Raw genomic sequence first — 20,805 nt, forward strand, 5'->3', positions numbered from 1 at the left:
CATCTTTTATTTATATAAAAAAACAGAAAACAGAAAATAAAAAAAAAAAAAAAAATAAAGAAAAACGCGTAAAAATTATCAGCTGTCAACAGAATTTCTGAACCCCGCGACTCGCGGGGTTTTCCTCAATAATCACCGCAACTCGCGGAGACTATCTGACACGCGAACAGATGCCCTAAAACTGCATTAATTACGGATTTTTAATTATTATTATTATTATTAACCCTAATTAATATTAAAATTAAGTTTTATTTTAATTTAAGTTTTATTTAATTTGTATTTAGTATAAATTAGTTTTATTAAATTATAAAATTAGTAGTTTTATTAAATAAATAATATAAAAATAATATTTTTATAAAAAATTGTACTTTTTACAACTTTTTATATATTTTGTTATTTTGTACCTTTTTAATCGTTGTAGCGTAAAATTAGTATTTTTTAGCTCATATTTAATTTTAAACTTAGTTTTTGCTATAGTTATTTTTACTCCTAGATTTTTAGGCTTTGCCGTAGAATTCCTTAAGTGCTTTTTCTTTAGACTAAGATTTAGGTGCTTTAGAATTTTGCGACGCCTTTTTAAGTTTTAGTTTCTTTTTAAGTTATTTCCATTTGGGATTTAGTTTTTCCTGTAAGCTTTAATATTTTTAGACCTTTTACTATGTATCAATTATCATTCCAATTAGTAATATCAATTTGCGATTATAATTTCAAGTTAGTTGTAGTAATAAGGTTAAATTAGTTAAGTATTTTTAAGTTTTTATAAGTTTCTTTTATTTTTCCGTCACCTTTTATTTTTCAACCATTTTTCTTTTTCGACCTTTTGCGACGAACTCTTTGTCTTTCTTATTTCTCGCCATTCTAGTTTTTAGGACTTAGAATTTTTTTCTACTTCTTATCTAAATTTCTTAAAATTACGAAAATTTATTTTGAGTGGTTAAATTGATAGACATCAAAATTTTCTGGTTCGTAGTAATAGTTGGATTTGTACGTGGACCGGGTTATTGGAGCCAAACAGTCCTCAATTATATTGAGACCAAACGAATCCTGCCCCTCTGCTGCATCTTTTGGCTATTCGAAACGTGGGCAAAATCAGAAAAGTCTATTGATTGGATAACTTATTATAATTTTTCTTTCCTTTTTAAAAACTAATAGGATATTCTGTGAATGCACCGAGCAAGACGTTCATCACCTTTTGTACGTTCACCACCTGTAACTCGATCAAGACATCGTTTAACAAATATAACCGCCGTTGATTTTTCTTTAGAATCGTCATCCAGTCGACCAAGTACTTCAGTTCAAATTTCCGATAATCCATTTTTTGAACCCGACCTCACAATTGAGAATCCAGAAAATATTCAGGAACGGTTCATAGATCCTGAACCATTAAACTTTCCTCCGGAACCACCAATCATTCAAACAGAGATTGTTGAGGAACGAACCATTAAAACAGAATCATCTAGTGATTCCGATTCAACAAATTCAATTATGGAGAATCTGGAACCTTTAAGTATGGAAGACCGAATGAGAGCTAAACGCACTGGCCAAGGTCACGCAATTACTCATCCAGACATTAATGCGCCAGATTATGAAATCAAAGGACAAATTCTACACATGGTGACTAATCAATGCCAATTTAGTGGTGCGCCGAAGGAAGATCCAAATGAACATCTACGTACCTTTAATAGGATCTGCACACTATTTAAAATCCGAGAAGTGGAGGATGAACAGATATATCTCATGTTATTTCCCTGGACTTTAAAGGGAGAAGCCAAAGATTGGTTGGAATCGTTACCTGAAGGGGCGATCGATACATGGGATGTTTTAATTGACAAATTTCTTAAACAATTCTTTCCTGCATCTAAAGCCGTAAGACTTCAAGCAGAAATTGTTACGTTCACACAAAAGCCAAATGAAACTCTATATGAGGCGTGGACAAGATATGGAAAGTTGTTAAGAGGATGTCCGCAACATGGTTTAGACACCTGCCAAATAGTACAAATATTCTACCAAGGATGCGACATCACTACAAGGAAAGATATAGATATAGCAGCTGGTGGTTCTATTATGAAGAAAACCGAAACTGATGCTTACAAAATTATTGATAATACTGCTTCTCACTCACATGAGTGGCACCAAGAAAAAGATATCATTAGATCATCTAAAGCAGCTAGAGCCGATTCTAGCCATGACTTAGATTCCATTTCCGCAAAGATAGATGCTTTCGAGAGACGAATGGAAAAGATGACTAAGGATATTCACTCAATACGAATTAGTTGTGAACAGTGTGGAGGACCACATTTGACAAAAGATTGTCTCAGTATTGAATTAACAATGGAACAAAGAGAGAATATTTCATACATAAACCAAAGGCCTGGAAATAATTATCAGAATAATTATCAACCGCCAAGACCGATTTACAATCAAAACCAGAATTATAACCGAAATATTCCATACAACAACCAACAAGGTCCTAGCAATCAACAAGTATCCAATAATACTTATAATCAGCAAAGACCTAATTTTCAAAACAAACCACCACAACAAACCGATGATAAAAAGCCGAATTTAGAAGATATGATGACGAAGCTAGTTGAAACTCAAACGCAGTTTTTCACATCTCAAAAACAAACAAATGAACAAAATGCTCAAGCATTTAGAAATCAACAAGCTTCTATTCAAAATCTGGAACAAGAAGTAAGTAACCTAGCAAGGTTAATAGGTGAAAGAAAACCGGGAAGTCTACCTAGCGATACAAACGCTAACCCCCGGAATGAAACAGCTAAAGCTATTACCACAAGAAGTGGTACAACACTTAAACCACCTGAAATACCTGTAACTTCTGATGAAACTATTCCTACTCCACAAGAACCACAACCTGATCAAGATAAGGAAAAAGAACCGGTAGTTGAAAAGGTTAATGAAGATAACACAGTTAAGGATAAACCTTATGTTAAACCATACCAACCACCACTTCCTTATCCGAGTAAAATGAAGAAAGAAAAACTTGAAGCCGAGCAATCCAAATTCTTGGATATGTTTAAACAGATAAATGTAAATCTTCCTTTCATTGATGTGATTTCAGGAATGCCTAGATATGCTAAATTCTTGAAAGATCTAATCACGAATAGAAAGAAAATGGAAGAACTCTCGGCTGTTACTATGAATGCTAATTGTTCAGCAGTGCTGTTGAATAAGATACCAGAAAAATTATCTGATCCAGGAAGTTTCACAATTCCATGTTTTCTGGGTAGTCTTAGTTCAATAGAAGCATTGGCAGACTTAGGTGCTAGTATAAATCTAATGCCGTATTCACTATACGCTAAACTAGACCTTGGAGAATTAAAACCAACCAGAATAAGCATACAACTAGCCGATAGATCAATAAAATATCCTAGAGGGATAATGGAGAACATGCTAGTTAAAGTTGGTACTTTAGTATTTCCAGTAGACTTTGTTGTTCTGGACATGGAAGAAGATTCTCAAGTTCCTCTCATATTAGGAAGACCATTCTTAAACACGGCTAAAGCAATGATAGACGTGTTTGGTAAGAAACTGACCCTAAGTATAGAGGATGAGAGTGTTACCTTTTCAGTTGATAGAGCAATGCAACAACCACAATCTGCAGATGATACATGTTATTATATTCAAACTATAGATGCACATGCAGAATTATTAGAAGAATTTCCAGAATTACAAGGAACAGGAGAATGTTCTTTAGGAGAAGGTAATGAACCAATTGATGAAGCTGAAATGTTAGCTACACTTATAGCTAATGGATATGAACCAACAACAGAAGAAATTCAAATGCTAAAAGAAGAAGACAGATATCGATATAAATCATCGATAGAAGAACCTCCGAAATTAGAGTTAAAGCCACTTCCAAACCATTTGGAATACGCTTATTTACATGGTGAATCTGAATTACCTGTAATAATATCGTCTTCTCTTACTGAAAATGAGAAATCACAGCTCATTTCTGTGTTGAAAGCTCATAAACCAGCCATTGCATGGAAAATTCATGATATTAAAGGAATAAGTCCTTCGTATTGCACACATAAAATCCTTATGGAAGAAGGTCATAAAACGTATGTGCAACGCCAAAGAAGACTAAATCCTAATATGCAAGATGTAGTTAAGAAAGAGATTATTAAACTGCTAGATGCAGGTTTAATTTATCCAATCTCTGATAGTCCATGGGTAAGCCCAGTTCAATGCGTGCCTAAGAAGGGTGGTATGACTGTCATCACAAATGAGAAAAATGAGCTTATTCCTACTAGGACTGTAACAGGATGGCGTGTATGTATTGATTATAGAAAATTAAATGACGCCACCAGAAAAGATCACTTTCCCTTACCTTTCATAGATCAAATGTTGGAAAGATTAGCCGGAAATAGTTACTATTGTTTTCTAGATGGATTTTCCGGATATTTTCAAATTCCAATAGCACCCGAAGATCAAGAGAAAACCACATTCACGTGCCCTTATGGTACTTTTGCTTACAAACGCATGCCATTTGGACTTTGTAACGCCCCTGCAACCTTTCAAAGGTGTATGATGGCGATTTTTCACGACATGATAGAAGAATGCATGGAAGTATTCATGGATGACTTTTCAGTCTTCGGTGATACATTTAAATCATGTCTAGTTAGTCTGGAACGAATGCTAATTAGATGCGAAAAATCAAATCTAGTACTTAATTGGGAGAAATGCCATTTCATGGTGAAAGAAGGCATCGTTCTTGGACATAAAATTTCAAAAGAAGGAATTGAAGTGGATAGAGCTAAAGTAGATGTAATTGCTAAACTTCCACATCCCACCAATGTTAGAGGAGTTAGGAGTTTTCTAGGGCATGCCGGTTTTTACCGACGTTTCATAAAAGATTTTTCTAAAATTGCCACTCCTATGAATAAACTCCTAGAAAAGGATGCGCCATTCATCTTTTCAGATGAGTGTATCAAATCTTTTAATATTCTTAAAGAAAAACTCACTAATGCACCGATCATGATAACACCAAATTGGAATCTACCATTTGAACTAATGTGCGATGCAAGTGATTTTGCAATGGGAGCCGTTTTAGGACAAAGGATTGAAAAACGATTTCAACCTATATATTATGCTAGTAAGACATTACAAGGAGCACAAACAAACTATACAACTACTGAAAAAGAACTCCTTGCTATTGTCTTTGCTTTTGACAAATTTCGATCATATCTCGTTCTAGCAAAAACGGTGGTCTATACCGACCATTCTGCTCTTAGATACCTATTTTCAAAACAAGATGCTAAACCAAGATTAATCCGTTGGATCTTACTCTTACAAGAGTTTGATATTGAAATCCGAGATAAAAGTGGAGCAGAAAATCTCGCCGCTGATCATCTTTCTCGTCTTGAAAATCCCGAATTAGAAGTTCTGAATGAATCGGCCATACAAGACAACTTTCCTGATGAATATCTATTGAAGATAGATTATAAAGAAATCCCATGGTTTGCAGACTATGCAAACTACTTAGTTTGTGGATTCCTTGAAAAAGGATTATCGTACCAAAGACGAAAGAAATTCTTCAGTGATATAAAACACTATTTCTGGGAAGATCCACATCTGTTTAAAAGTTGTCCCGATGGAATAATACGCCGATGTGTATTTGGAGATGAAGCTAGTAAAATATTAAACCATTGTCACACAGGACCAACAGGAGGGCATTATGGGCCTCAACTAACAGCAAGAAAAGTTTATGAAGCTGGATTCTATTGGCCTACAATTTACAAAGACGCACACCTTCTTTGCAAATCCTGTGATGCATGTCAAAGGGCTGGAAAAATAAGTCAACGTGATGAAATGCCACAAAATATCATCCAAGTATGTGAAGTATTTGACATTTGGGGTATTGACTTTATGGGTCCATTTCCAAAATCTCATAATAATCTATATATACTCGTAGCCATTGATTATGTATCTAAATGGGCGGAAGCACAAGCTCTCCCAACTAACGATGCACGAGTTGTAGTCAACTTTTTAAAACGTCTTTTTGCAAGGTTTGGAACACCGAAAGCTTTAATAAGTGATCGGGGTACTCATTTCTGTAATAATCAACTTGAGAAAGTTCTTAAAAGATATGGAGTAACTCATAAAATCTCCACCGCATATCATCCACAAACAAGTGGACAAGTTGAAAATACCAACCGAGCTTTAAAACGTATTCTAGAGAAAACCGTAGGATCAAATCCAAAGGAATGGTCCATTAAATTGGAGGATGCACTCTGGGCTTTTAGAACAGCCTACAAAACTCCAATTGGAACCACACCTTTTAGACTTGTTTATGGAAAAGCATGTCATCTTCCAGTAGAAATTGAACACAAAGCATTTTGGGTTTTGAAGACATGTAATCTTGATTTACATGAAGCCGGACGTCTACGATTAAGTCAACTAAACGAATTAGAAGAATTAAGACATGAAGCATACGAAAATTCGTTAATCTATAAAGAAAGAACGAAGAAATGGCATGATAAAAGAATCAGAAGTTCAAAAGAATTTAAAGAAGGAGACAGAGTTCTTCTTTTCAATTCACGATTCAAGCTATTTCCTGGAAAATTGAAATCAAGATGGTCTGGACCATTCATAGTCAAAAGAGTTTTCCCATACGGAACGATAGAATTGATAAATTCAAATGGGATTGAATTTAAAGTTAATGGTCACAGAGTTAAACATTACATACATGGTCCGATGGAAGTCGACAACGAAGTTAATCACAATTTCGACACCACAGCTAACTAAGTGTGGGGAGAATCAAGTCTTTAAAGGATAATATGTATTTCTGTTAGAGTTAGATTGTCTGTTTTCGTGTAGTTCTCGAAAATGGAACACGTATGGTCTTTCCCTAGCAGACCCTAAAGAACTAGTCTTCTCCCCCCATTCTGAATTTTTATTTTTTTTAGGTTTTTACGAAATGAAGACTGCCTGTGAACTAAACCATGGTCTAATGCTACACGCTTTGATCACTAAACGTAATAATGACATACTACCGAGTGAATTAGTATCAGTAATCAGAGAAAGAATGGACGGAGTTAGAAAAGGATCCAGATGCGAAGATAATAAGTTACAATTTGGTAAAGGAAAATCAAAATCCGCAGCGAAAAGAAGAGCACGACACCTAGAACGATGTCACAAATGCGGAAAATGGTCACATGGAGGTAAATGTTCAAATAATCAAACCTATTCAAATACCGAATTTGTTACTTTATGCAGAGACGGACCGTTCATATGTTTAGAAGAAAAGACAATGAATGCTCGAGGTTACGCTTATGCAGCCATGGAAAGCCAATTAAACCGACTATCTTATGAATATAATAGATCATATAACTAAGAAATCTATTTCACAGGTATGTCTGTACAGTTTTTATTTTTATTTTTATTTTTTTTAACCTTTTGATAATAAACACTAATTTGTTCGCTAAAAAGTATTAAATTGGTATTAAATAAAATTAGGTTTGGCGACCGAAATTATTGATATCGTTCAAAAATTTATTACATCACTGCGAAATTTAACGTTTATTCTTAAGGTATAAATATCTTTAATCAATCAACCCAAAAATATTTCAAAAATTCGTCATGAGTTAAATTAGGTCTTGGAACCGAAATTACTTTACCGAAAAGAGGGGCGCATATTTTTGATAATATTTGATTGATTAAAGTGGGATAAAAAGCCAAAAAGATTTTTAATTTTATTTTTACCATGTTTTTAATCTTAATATTTAAATCTTAAATTAATATTGTAAACTTTGTAAAAACAATATATTTAAAATTGTAAATATTTGAAAAATTAATATAAGTTTGATATGAATTTATAAATTTTTAAATTAAGTTTGGTGTGAATTTTTAATTTTTAAAATATTAATTTTTAATTTTATGCATTTTAAATTTTGAGTTTGGTGTGAATTTTTAATATTAATTTTGAATTTTATATTTATGTTGTGTGAATTTAAAAACAAAAATTTACTTTATCTCATTAAGTTAAAAATATGATTTTTAAAATTCGTCGTAAGTTGAAGACTAGGTCTTTGAACCGAAATTGCTTTACCCGAGGGAGGGACGAGAACTTTTATTATCAATATTTTTAATCTTATTGATTTAAAGTATGCCAAAAACATTAAAAAAACCCAAAAATCTTAGCTTTTAAAACAATCGCTACAAAAAGACAAATTTTAAAATTTTGTCGAGGGACGGACTAGGACATCGATCCGAAACGACCTCATCCTAAATAACAAGGGAAACAAAATTTTAAAATTAATTACTAAATTGTTTTAAGAAGTTAAAGATTATAAAAAAAAAAAAAAAAAAAAAGAGTAAACTCCGCGACTCGCGGAGTTTGAAGTGCAAACCTCCGCGACTCGCGGAGGGACCAAAACCCAGAAAAATAAAATAAAATAGCTGAACGATCAGTCACTCCCCCACACACAAAACAGAAACATACAGCTCGAAAATAACTGCGAAAAAACCCGAAAATCACCCCCAAAAATCTCAATTTTTAACCGTTAATCACCAAATTTTTTGCTAAAATCATGTTGAGAAGGATGATATCTAAGAATTACTCAAGAAAAACGAATGAAAGGGGTGAATCTTCATCCCAAGCCCGCCATGCTCCTGCTGAGAACTTGGAACAACAGGAGGTAGATAACTACTACAGGCAGGATGTACCTCATCCAGTCATGACCTTTTCAGATATGCACTTGGAACAGTTGCACCCGAACCTGAGATTTGACAGACTTTGGATAGATTATCCAAAATATCAACGGGGTTTGCATACTCTTCATTCCAAGGTTGTTGAGGTACCGAGGGTCATAGAATGGGGACCCTTAGAAGCTGTAGAATTGGCCGGGCCAATTAGGGAATTACTGGTACAGAGGTATGGTAATTCTTCTTTTAATGACTGGATATGTTTATTCACCATACGCAGACCTGTATATAAAGTATGGTGTGAAGAGCTGTTATGTAGTATAGAGTTGAATGATCGGGTAGCTAGTTTAACCGATCGTTCTTTTATTAGATTTTTGTTAGGCGGTTCGATGCGCCACATGTCTTTACTGGACATGGCTCAGGCTTTACGTATATATACGCCTGAGGAATTAGCGTCTGCCGATTGTAGAGGATTGATACTAAACGGTAGAAAGATAGATGAGAATTTTGATACACACGGTGTGTGGAGTCAAATGACAAGCCATCACCGTTTCAAAGGGGGAAACTACTCTTATTTGGATATAGATAGAGCCGAATTAAGAGTAATACATAGGTTTTTAGCTAATTCGATTACACAAAGGGGTAAAAACAAAGAAAAGGTAAATGAACAAGATTTGTTTTACCATATGTGTATTCGAGACCCACAGAGCGCTGTAAGTATACCATATTGTGTGGGTTATTATTTATCAGCTATGGTTCGGGGGATGCGACCACATAGCATAATAGGTGGTGGTATTTTTATTACTTTGATTGGTGAATATCTCGGTGTGGATATAAGTCGGGGGGGATTATTACTAGAAGAGCCGGAACCCCGCGACACTATAGGTTTAAATGTATACCATGGTGCGAAAGTTTTGAAGCGGCGAAATAACGCCGCAGTACGATACAATGGTAGACATCCACAGGTAGAGAGAAACCAGGAACAAGGTAATGTAGGAGGGGGGAATGAGATGCAAGAAATGCATAGGTTTATAGCTTCTCAGGAATACGAAAATGCTAGACAAAGAGCATTTGAAGATTGGCAAGTTCATCAGAACCAGATCATAGCGCATTGCCAACATATAGGTAGAAACTATATTCCTACACCGAAACCCGTCTTCCCTCCTTGGTCGATAGAGATGCAGCCACCATATCCTACGTATGACCCTGCCGAAGCATTCTATAGCACTTATGGTTATGCGTGGAACCCCTATTGGTACCAATATCATCCTTAGTTTACTTATTTTTTTTTATTTTGTAATTTGTAATTATTGATATGTTTAATACTTTTGTTAATATTGTAATCATTTTTATAATTATCTAACTTTTATTCTTAGATTTTAATAATTTTTGAATGTGGGGTAATAAACCAAACTTCAAAAATATGTATATATGTTTGCAGTTTATCTTATGTACACAACAGGGTAAAACAACGCATTTTCAAAGACTGGCATTAAGTTCAGCAAAAGCAACTAATTTTGACGACAAGATGCAAAATATATGTGAAATAACAACAAGACGGAATGAACAAATGATGTGCACCATTTATCATTCAGCAAACAAACGCCAATATATTTGGAAACTTTGGTAAAAATTTAATCATTTTCACACAAATCACCCTCAATAATTTAAATTGTTACTGATTTCTTGCAAATGAGGGCATTGCAAGATCTTAAGTGTGGGAAGGGGTTAAATTCTTTCGGATTTTAAATTTTTTACTTTATACATTTGGTTACCATTAAAAATACTAGTAAAGCAGTAGTTGTATTAGAATCTAGTGCTCTCTGATAAAAAAGAACAACCCTAGTCTTATATACTAACTACCCAATTCTAGTAAAAATTTTCAAAATTTTCAATTAAATGAATTCAAAATCATGTTTATACATATTTATGAACGATAAAACTAGGTTTTAACACCGAAATTATTGTTACCTCGGAAAGGACATAAATTGAGAAACAAACTAAAATGTTAAAATTCATTTAAAATGGAATAGAGGACGATAAAAAGAAAAAATAAAAAGCCAAGTGTGGGAAAATTTACCAAGTTATTTTAAACATATGCCACATATATTTGTAACAAATAACTGAAAATACTTTTGCTTTGGACTAAACTAAACTGTTTTACCCAATTAAAGAAAAGAAGAGATGGATCTACACGATGAATCAATTCCATCATTAAAAGGAAGTAAAGTCTTCCGAAAAAGACACGCGCTTCTTGATTTAGGTCATGAAGTTGTCGTCCAGACCAGCTGTAGGTTGACGAAAAATCTAGAAAAGTCATCTCTAAAATCGGCTGGAAATCCACGGACCTCAGCATTAAACAGGGTCGCCAAGTGGTCAGATTTATCCTAACCATGAGAAGGATTTATCTCGTACAATGGGGAGGCACCGTGCAAATTAGCTTGATAAGACTAATGAATCAGATCCCCAGAAAGGATAATCTCCTTAAAGATTAAAAATCAGCTTTTAAGACTGATATTACTCAATCCTAGAGATTGACCTTAAAGATTGAGAATTCAAACTCATGGAATTCAATGATATCTAAACTCGAGCTTGAACGAGAAAATATTTTGATCAAAATTATAAACCGATTTGTTTTCTGAAAACCCTATTTTCAATGCGTTCATTACCATTGAACGTAAAATCCTAGGAATTCACCTGGAATTCATTAGGTCACCTGAACTAAATCGGGTGTCAACCGTAAGAACGGTGGTTGCATAACATGGTCAAAGACAGGACTTTGTGCCAAACCGAAAAATTATAAGGGTGAGCTTTACTATTGCTCCTACCAAGGATAGTAATTGCGTCCGACACGTTATAGACCATAATCAAAAGCATGTCACGGGACATTGCCTTAACAGTTGCTTGTTCAACGCTTTCCTTTACAACCGGACGGTAGTTTGCCGAAAGGTAATATACGGAACAAGTAAACTGGACGTGTTGCTTTCCAAATACAAGGTTAGCAAGTGGGTGACACAAAACCGCAAGTTTTGAGCTAAAATTTTCAAATCTGAAACCCACCAAACTCACAAAAATATTTTGCAAACACCGGTAAAGGGTTATTCCGGAAAACTAATCTAGGGTAAAAACTAGATTTCAAAAGATCAAATGTTTTCATAAAGATCCAATTTCCTTAATGGATCTAAATTTTTATAGTCATGTGGGACTGTAAACCATATCGTTACTACCATTGTTTATACCGCCGTATAGAAATCACTGATGTACAAAATGTGAAGAATAAAGAAGTGATTCTAGTATTTCAAGACGATATTGCTTGAGGACAAGCAACGCTCAAGTGTGGGAATATTTGATAATGCTAAAAACGAACATATATTTCATAGCATTATTCCTCAAGAAAGACAAGCTTTTAGTTGCAATTGTTCTATTTACAAGTGATATTCGTTTAAATAATAAAAGGTGAAGACAAAAGACAGATTCGACGAATTGAAGACGCAAACGACCAAAAAGCTCAAAAGAACAAAAGACAATCAAAAAGGTTCCAATTATTGATAAGAAACGTCTCGAAATTACAGAAGTACAAGATTCAAAACGCAAAGTACAAGATATTAAATTGTACGCGAGGACGTTCGAAAATCCGGAACCGGGACTAGAGTCAACTCTTAACGCTCGACGCAACGGACTAAAAATTACAAGTTAACTATGTATATAAATATAATATAATATATAATTAATTATATTAATTATATATATATTATATATATATATATTAAAAACCGTCGGCAGCAAGAAACTCCAAGGGTGTGAGCTGTAAATATATCTCCGCGACTCGCGGAGTTTTAAGGGCATTTTGCCGCGAGTCGCGGAGCCCCAATTTTCAACTCTGGCTATAAAGCCAACCGAATTCTGATCAAATTTCATATCTTATTTCATCTCTCTCACAATATATACGTAATATATATATATATATATATAATTTATATTTTAATTTTAATTATAATTCTAATAATAAGGGTATGTTAGCGAATGTTGTAAGGGTGTAAGTCGAAATTCTGTCCGTGTAACGCTACGCTATTTTTAATCATTGTAAGTTATGTTCAACCTTTTTATATTAATGTCTCGTAGCTAAGTTATTATTATGCTTATTTAAAACGAAGTAATCATGATGTTGGGCTAATTACTAAAATTGGGTAATTGGGCTTTGTACCATAATTGGGGTTTGGATAAAAGAACGACACTTGTGGAAACTAGACTATGGGCTATTAATGGGCTTTATATTTGTTTAACTAAATGAAAGTTTGTTAATGTTAATATAAAGAATTACAATTGGGCGTCCCTATAAATTACCATATACACTCGATCGGACACGATGGGCGGGGTATTTATATGTACGAATAATCGTTCATTTAACCGGACACGGGAATGGATTAATAGCCACTAGAATAATTAAAACAGGGGTGAAATTACATTCAAGGGTAATTGGTGTAATTGTTAACAAAGTAGTAAAACCTTGGTTTACACGCAGTCGATAACCTGGTGTATTCATTAAACAAAGTATTAAAACCTTGTTACAATTCGAATCCCCAATTAGTTGGAATATTTAACTTCGGGTATAATAATAATTTGACAAGGACACTTGCAATTTATATTTATGACTGATGGACTGTTATGGACAAAAACCAGACGGACATATTGAATAATCCAGGACAAAGGACAATTAACCCATGGGCATAAAACTAAAATCAACACGTCAAACATCATGATTACGGAAGTTTAAATAAGCATAATTCTTTTATTTCATATTTAATTTCCTTTATTTTATATTTAATTGCACTTCTAATTATCGCACTTTTATTTATTGTTATTTAATCGCACTTTTAATTATCGTACTTTTTAATTATCGCAATTTTATTATTCGCAATTTCATTATTGTTATTTACTTTACGCTTTAATTTAAGTCTTGTATTTATTTTATATTTTACATTAGGTTTTAACTGCGACTAAAGTTTTAAAATCGACAAACCGGTCATTAAACGGTAAAAACCCCCCTTTATAATAATAATATTACTTATATATATATTTGTATTTTTATAAAAGTAAACTAATATAGCGTTGAGCTTTGTTTAAAGATTTCCCTGTGGAACGAACCGGACTTACTAAAAACTACACTACTGTACGATTAGGTACACTGCCTATAAGTGTTGTAGCAAGGTTTAAGTATATCCATTCTATAAATAAATAAATATCTTGTGTAAAATTGTATCGTATTTAATAGTTTTTCCTAGTAAAATATAAACTATTTTATATACACCTCGCTTGACATCAGTCGCTACAGATGGTATCAGAGCGTTGGTTGTAGGGATTTAGGGTTCATTGGTGTCAACCTCGAGTCATAGGGTACATTGGTGAGTCTAGACTACAACCGGCATATAGACTTGAAGTAGGAATTACTTGACTACTTGTGCATTTATACTCGAATGCTTCTACTCATATCTACTCTTAGTTCATCTTACTCTCACGTTGTTTAATTTGATTGACGCGCCACCTTGACTATATGAAATGATGTCGAATGCACATATGAATCAAGGTAATATAATTTCCGGGATTATATTACGGTGACTCATATGAACGTTCCGACATTATGGCATAAAGAATTTAAGGCGAGTCGAGGAAAAACTTCTCTTTATCTTTATTCTATATCACGGTTAGTATTATTGAGAATACTAATCAATGATATTCTTGTGTCTTGAAGGAACAATGGCTCCTCGTCGTGTACGCCACAATGAAACTCCCGAACAAGCTCTCGAACGGATGATAGCCACCGCCGTAGATGCGGCCATGGCCGGTCACTCATCCAACAACAATAATAATAACAACCACAACAACAACAACAACAACAACAACAATGGAGCCGGAAACTCAAATGAGGGATGCTCCTATAAAGCTTTCATGGGGTGCAAACCTCACACTTTTGATGGAACCGGGGGACCGGTCGTGCTCACCTGATGGTTTGAGCAAACGGAAGCCGTCTTTAGCATAAGCGGTTGTCGGGACCAAGACAAGGTCAAATACTCCACTCACACCTTCGCCGGTGTCGCTCTTACATGGTGGAATACTTATGTACAATCGGTGGGTACCGATGAAGCTCACGCCCTCTATTGGGCCGACTTGAGGGAAAAGATGATTGTCGAATATTTCCCTCGTGAAGAAACCCGAAGGCTCGAACAAGAGCTAAGAACTTTAAAGGCGATCGGAAATGATCTCAAGGCTTACAATCAACGATTTTCCGAACTAGCCTTGATGTGCCCAAATCTTGTGAACCCCGAAGCTTTAAGGGTTGAACTTTACATGGATGGTCTTCCAAGGAGTATCAAACACGGAGTAATGTCATCCAAACCCACTAATCATCAAGAAGCTTTGAACATGGCCCGCAAATTGATAGAAACGGTTGACGAAATCGTAGTTCTGGCACCTAAGGCCGAGGATAAATCGGGCGGCAACAAAAGAAAGTGGGAACCCTCCCAATCAAACAACAACAACTTTGCTAAGAAGCCTTACACCTCCGACGGCAAGAAGGGTTATGCCGGGAACCTACCTCTTTGCAACAAATGCAACAAACATCACTTTGGCGAATGTAGTAAGTTAATTTGCCACCGGTGCCAAGGAGTTGGTCATAAGGCCAACGATTGTAAAAGTGCCACTCCCGTCGCTCGAAAGTGGCCCAATGCACCAAAGACGGTCACTTGTTATGAATGTGGCCAAACGGGCCATTATAGAAATGCATGCCCGAAGAGGAAAGATAACACCAATACGCGCGGCCGAGCTTTCAACATCAACACCGAGGAAGCTCGAGATGAAAATGAATTAGTCACGGGTACGTTTCTTCTCAACAATTCTTATGTCTCTTGCTTATTCGATTCGGGTGCCGATAAATGCTTTGTATCCAAGACTTTGACTCATTCTTTTGGCACTCCACCTCTTCCATTAGATACCACTTATACCATTGAAGTGGCTAACGGGAAACTATTAAGTGCCGACGCATATTACCGTGGGTGTACGTTAAACATTTTGGGTAAGGAATTTGAAATTGACTTGATACCCATGGAACTAGGGAGTTTTGATGTAATAATCGGTATGAATTGGATGGTCAAAAATAAATCTCACATTCTTTGCGATCTTCACGCAATCCGAATTCCTATCGAGAATGGTGAACCATTGATTGTCTATGGCGACAAGAATTGCACCAGACTCAATCTCGTTTCGTGCCTTAAAGTTCGAAAGCTACTTCGCAAGGGTTGTTTTGCGATTCTTGCTCACGTTAAGAAAGTCGAGGCCGACGAAAAGCGCATCGATGATGTGCCAATTGTTAGTGACTTTTCCGATGTATTTCCCGACGAATTACCGGGTCTTCCACCTCATCGACCGGTTGAATTTCAAATCGATCTTATACCGGGAGCCGCACCCGTAGCGCGTGCACCATATAGACTCGCTCCATCCGAAATGCAAGAATTGCAAAGTCAAATCCAAGAACTACTTGATCGTGGTTTTATCCAACCTAGCCATTCACCATGGGGCACTCCGATTTTGTTTGTTAAAAAGAAAGACGGATCCCTACGAATGTGCATTGACTATCGTGAACTAAACAAATTGACGATTAAAAACCGATATCCTCTTCCGCGCATTGATGACCTCTTTGATCAACTACAAGGTTCTCGTGTATATTCAAAAATCGATCTCCGTTCGGGTTATCATCAACTAAGGGTTAAGGGGGAAGATGTCTCCAAAACCGCCTTCCGGACTCGTTATGGTAGTTATGAATTCCTTGTCATGCCTTTCGGTCTCACTAACGCACCGGCGGTGTTTATGGATCTCATGAACCGCGTGTGCAAACCTTACCTCGACAAATTCGTTATCGTGTTCATCGACGATATTTTGGTCTATTCTAAAAGCGAAGAGGAACACAAAGAACATCTCCGACTCGTGCTTGAACTCTTGAGAAAAGAACAACTCTATGCCAAGTTCTCCAAGTGTGAATTTTGGTTGAAGGAAGTTCAATTCCTCGGTCACGTTGTAAGTGATCAAGGCATTAAAGTCGATCCCGCAAAAATCGAAGCCATTAGTAAATGGGAGACTCCTACTACTCCTACTCAAATTTGTCAATTCTTAGGTCTCGCCGGATACTATCATAAATTCATCAAGGATTTCTCCTTAATCGCTCGCCCTCTAACCGCGTTAACTCACAAGGAACGAAAGTTCATTTGGTCATCCGAACAAGAAACCGCTTTCCAAATCCTGAAAACTAAGCTAACCACCGCTCCTATCTTGTCGCTTCCCGAAGGCAATGATGATTTTGTCGTATATTGCGATGCCTCGAAAAACGGTTATGGGTGCGTATTAATGCAACGAAAGAAAGTCATTGCTTATGCATCTCGACAACTCAAGGTTCACGAACGAAACTACACGACACATGATCTTGAACTCGGAGCCGTCATCTTTGCACTTAAGTTATGGAGACATCATCTTCTTGGTACCAAGAGTACTATCTTTACCGATCACAAAAGTCTCCAACATATCTTCGATCAAAAGCAACTAAACATGAGACAACGACGGTGGATTGAAACCTTGAACGATTACAATTGTGAGCTTCGTTACCACCCCGGAAAGGCAAATGTAGTGGCCGATGCCTTAAGTCGAAAGGAAAGAACGGTACCTCTTCGCGTCCGAGCATTAAACATCACCATCCACTCCAACCTTAATAGCCAAATTCGTGTAGCTCAAGTGGAGGCTCTTAAGGACAACCACATCGGACGTGAACTTTTAAACATCCTCGTCTCTCGATTCGAAGTTAAGGAGAACGGACTTCGATATTACGCCGGAAGAATTTGGGTGCCTAGATATGGCGATTTACGAAACCTCATCTTAGACGAAGCCCACAAATCACGATACTCGATTCATCCCGGCGCCAATAAGATGTACCATGACCTTAAAGAATAATATTGGTGGCCGAACATCAAAAAGGAAGTTGCTAGATACGTTGCCAAATGTTTGACTTGGTCAAAAGTCAAAGCCGAACACCAAAGACCGTCCGGGTTACTTCAACAACCCGAGATCCCGCAATGGAAGTGGGAAAGGATCACGATGGATTTTATCACCAAACTACCAAAAACGTCGGGCGGTTATGATACTATTTGGGTCATTGTCGATCGCCTCACCAAATCCACGCACTTTCTCGCCATGAAAGAGACCGACAAAATGGAGAAACTTGCACGACTTTACATTAAGGAGATTGTAGCCCAACACGGTGTACCTTTATCGATTATCTCCGACCGAGATGGTCGTTTCATTTCTAGATTTTGGCGTACTTTACAAGAAGCGTTGGGAACGCGTTTAGACATGAGCACCGCATATCATCCTCAAACCGATGGACAAAGTGAACGTACAATTCAAACCTTAGAGGACATGTTGCGAGCTTACGTGGTTGATTTCGGAAAAGCTTGGGACAAACACTTACCTCTCGCCGAGTTCTCTTACAACAATAGTTATCACGCGAGTATAGAGGCCGCACCTTTTGAAGCACTATATGGCCGAAAATGTCGTTCACCTCTTTGTTGGGCCGAGGTAGGCGACGTGCAAATCACCGGACCCGAACTCATTCACGAAACCACCGAGAAAATCGTTCAAATCCGAGATAGGCTTAGGACGGCCCGAAGTCGTCAAAAGTACTATACCGACAAAAGACGCAACGACCTTGAATTTCAAGTCGGTGACCGAGTAATGTTAAAAGTCGCACCTTGGAAAGGTGTAATCCGTTTTGGGAAACGCGGGAAGCTAAATCCGCGGTATATCGGTCCTTTTGAAATCTTGGAGCGTCTTGGAACTGTTGCTTATCGTTTAGATCTTCCGCCTCAATTGAACTCCGTTCATCCTACCTTCCATGTATCTAACTTGAAAAAGTGTCTTGCCGAACCCGATATCGTCATCCCTCTCGAGGAACTTACTATTGATGACAAACTTCATTTTGTGGAGGAACCGGTTGAAATTGTGGACACCTCCGTCAAGACATTGAAACAGAGCCGGATCTCGATTGTTAAGGTCCGATGGAATGCCAAAAGAGGACCCGAGTTTACTTGGGAAAGGGAAGATCAAATGCGAAAGAAATACCCTCATCTATTTCCGATTCCGGAACCGTCGGATTCAGAGGAAGAGACAACGATTACTACGCATGCTTAATTTCGGGAAGAAATTTATTTTAAGGAGTAGGTAATGAAACATCCCGCCTTTTTCCGTTTACTTTTCCGTTTAACTATTTTAAACTCCGTTATATGTTTATAACATCTCCCGTTAATACGCGTTTCAAATTATCTCGTTTAGGTAATTTAACGCACCCGACTACGACTTGAGGGACTTGTTTTGCCAAAACCCCAAAATGGTGACTAGCACTTGACTAGTCAACCATCTTCCACCTCCATTTTTCATTTTCTTTTCTCTTTTTATTCTCTACTTTCATATTTTCTTTAAATTCATCAAAAAGCAAATCTTCATCCATATTCAATCGATCAAGCTTCGGGCCAAACAAATTTCATATTTGAACTCCTCGTGATCTCCTCTTCGATTCCATACCAATCTCATTGCATTTGGGTAACTTTCTAAAATCACTAATTTTATGTGTTCTTGATATTTTTGAGTTAAAAGGTTGTTAATTAGTGTCTATGGCTCAAGTCTAGTATGGTTATGTGATTTGTATGTTTGTTCTTGCTATTTTGATGTAAGTAGTTCATATTGAAAGTTCACATGCTTAATCTTGAGTTTTGAGTGTTCATATGTTGTTTGATGCTAAGAGTTCATGTTTTAATCTTATTCCTAGTGTTACTAGCTTCGTTATGATGTATGGTTTGGTTAAAGAAACCTTCTAAACTTGATTATGAAATTTGGTGAATTTGAGTTAGGGTTTCATGAACTAGAAATGGACTTTTGATGCTTTAAATGACACGAAATGCTAATTGTAAGTGTTAGGTTGTGTTGTATGCTTAATTACCTTCGAAACGGCATATTGTTCATGTAATTTGGTTACCGAATCATTAAATGGCATTTATGACTTGTATGCATTGAATGAGGAACATTAATTACGGTTTTTGGTTGTTATAAGTGGAAGTTTGATTGATGATATGTGTTTAGTTGCATTCCTCGTCAAAACACCTTTCCAACGATGTATGATAAGCGTTATAAGTATTTGCGGGTCAAGTGTTGTGTTAGAATTGGTTTTGGTTCGTGCATATCTTTGAAAAACAGGAAAATAGCTGAACAGCAGGTGGCGTGGCGCGCACCTCACCCCGCGCGGCGCGCAGAACAACCTGGACAGATTCTGACCTCCGTGTCCCATTTCACGTGAAATGTTTGACTAGCTACCGACCTCCGATTCACATGAAACTTGTTTTAATATACTTATATATGAATAATTAGCATAGAAAATTTGTTCGGGACCCGACCCGAACATGTTGACTTTTTCGTTGACTTTGACCGACCAAAGTTTGACTTTTTGTCAAACTTAACTAATTGATTATGCAATCTTTCTAACTTGTTTCTATACATGTATCTTGCATGAAACTTGACTATTTGCTTCATATGCTTCATAATCGAGTCGTGTCGAGCCATATGACTAATTGAGCAACTTTGACCCTTCGTGACTATCGTTATTGATACAACCTATTTGTTTAGGTCGAGGCTAGCGTTGTCCTTTGCGCACATTACTTATTGAAGTACTTATTTACTCTTGCAATCAAAGGTGAGATCATAGTCCCACTTTTACTCTTTTTGAACTTACATTTGGGATGAGAAAACATAAACATTTCTTTACTAAGTGAACACAAGTACAGGAAAACAAACATTCTACATACGATTTAGAATAAAATCCTCAATTCGATTATCATTAGTTACACTTGCCGGGTGTAAGCGAGAACTTATGTTGTATGGATCCATATGGGTTTGACAAACCCTCATTCAAACGGTTCGCTACCGTTTACGAATGAAATGTATTTTCGAGAAACAGTGCATGTTCTAGCACTAAGTGATGGGGTTCAATGGAAGGAATGTTAAGCATTGATAATTGGGTGCTCGTGAAACAAACTTTTAGAATGTATT

Source organism: Rutidosis leptorrhynchoides, chromosome 3, assembly GCF_046630445.1.
Source record: "Rutidosis leptorrhynchoides isolate AG116_Rl617_1_P2 chromosome 3, CSIRO_AGI_Rlap_v1, whole genome shotgun sequence".
In the NCBI taxonomy this organism is placed as follows: domain Eukaryota; kingdom Viridiplantae; phylum Streptophyta; class Magnoliopsida; order Asterales; family Asteraceae; genus Rutidosis; species Rutidosis leptorrhynchoides.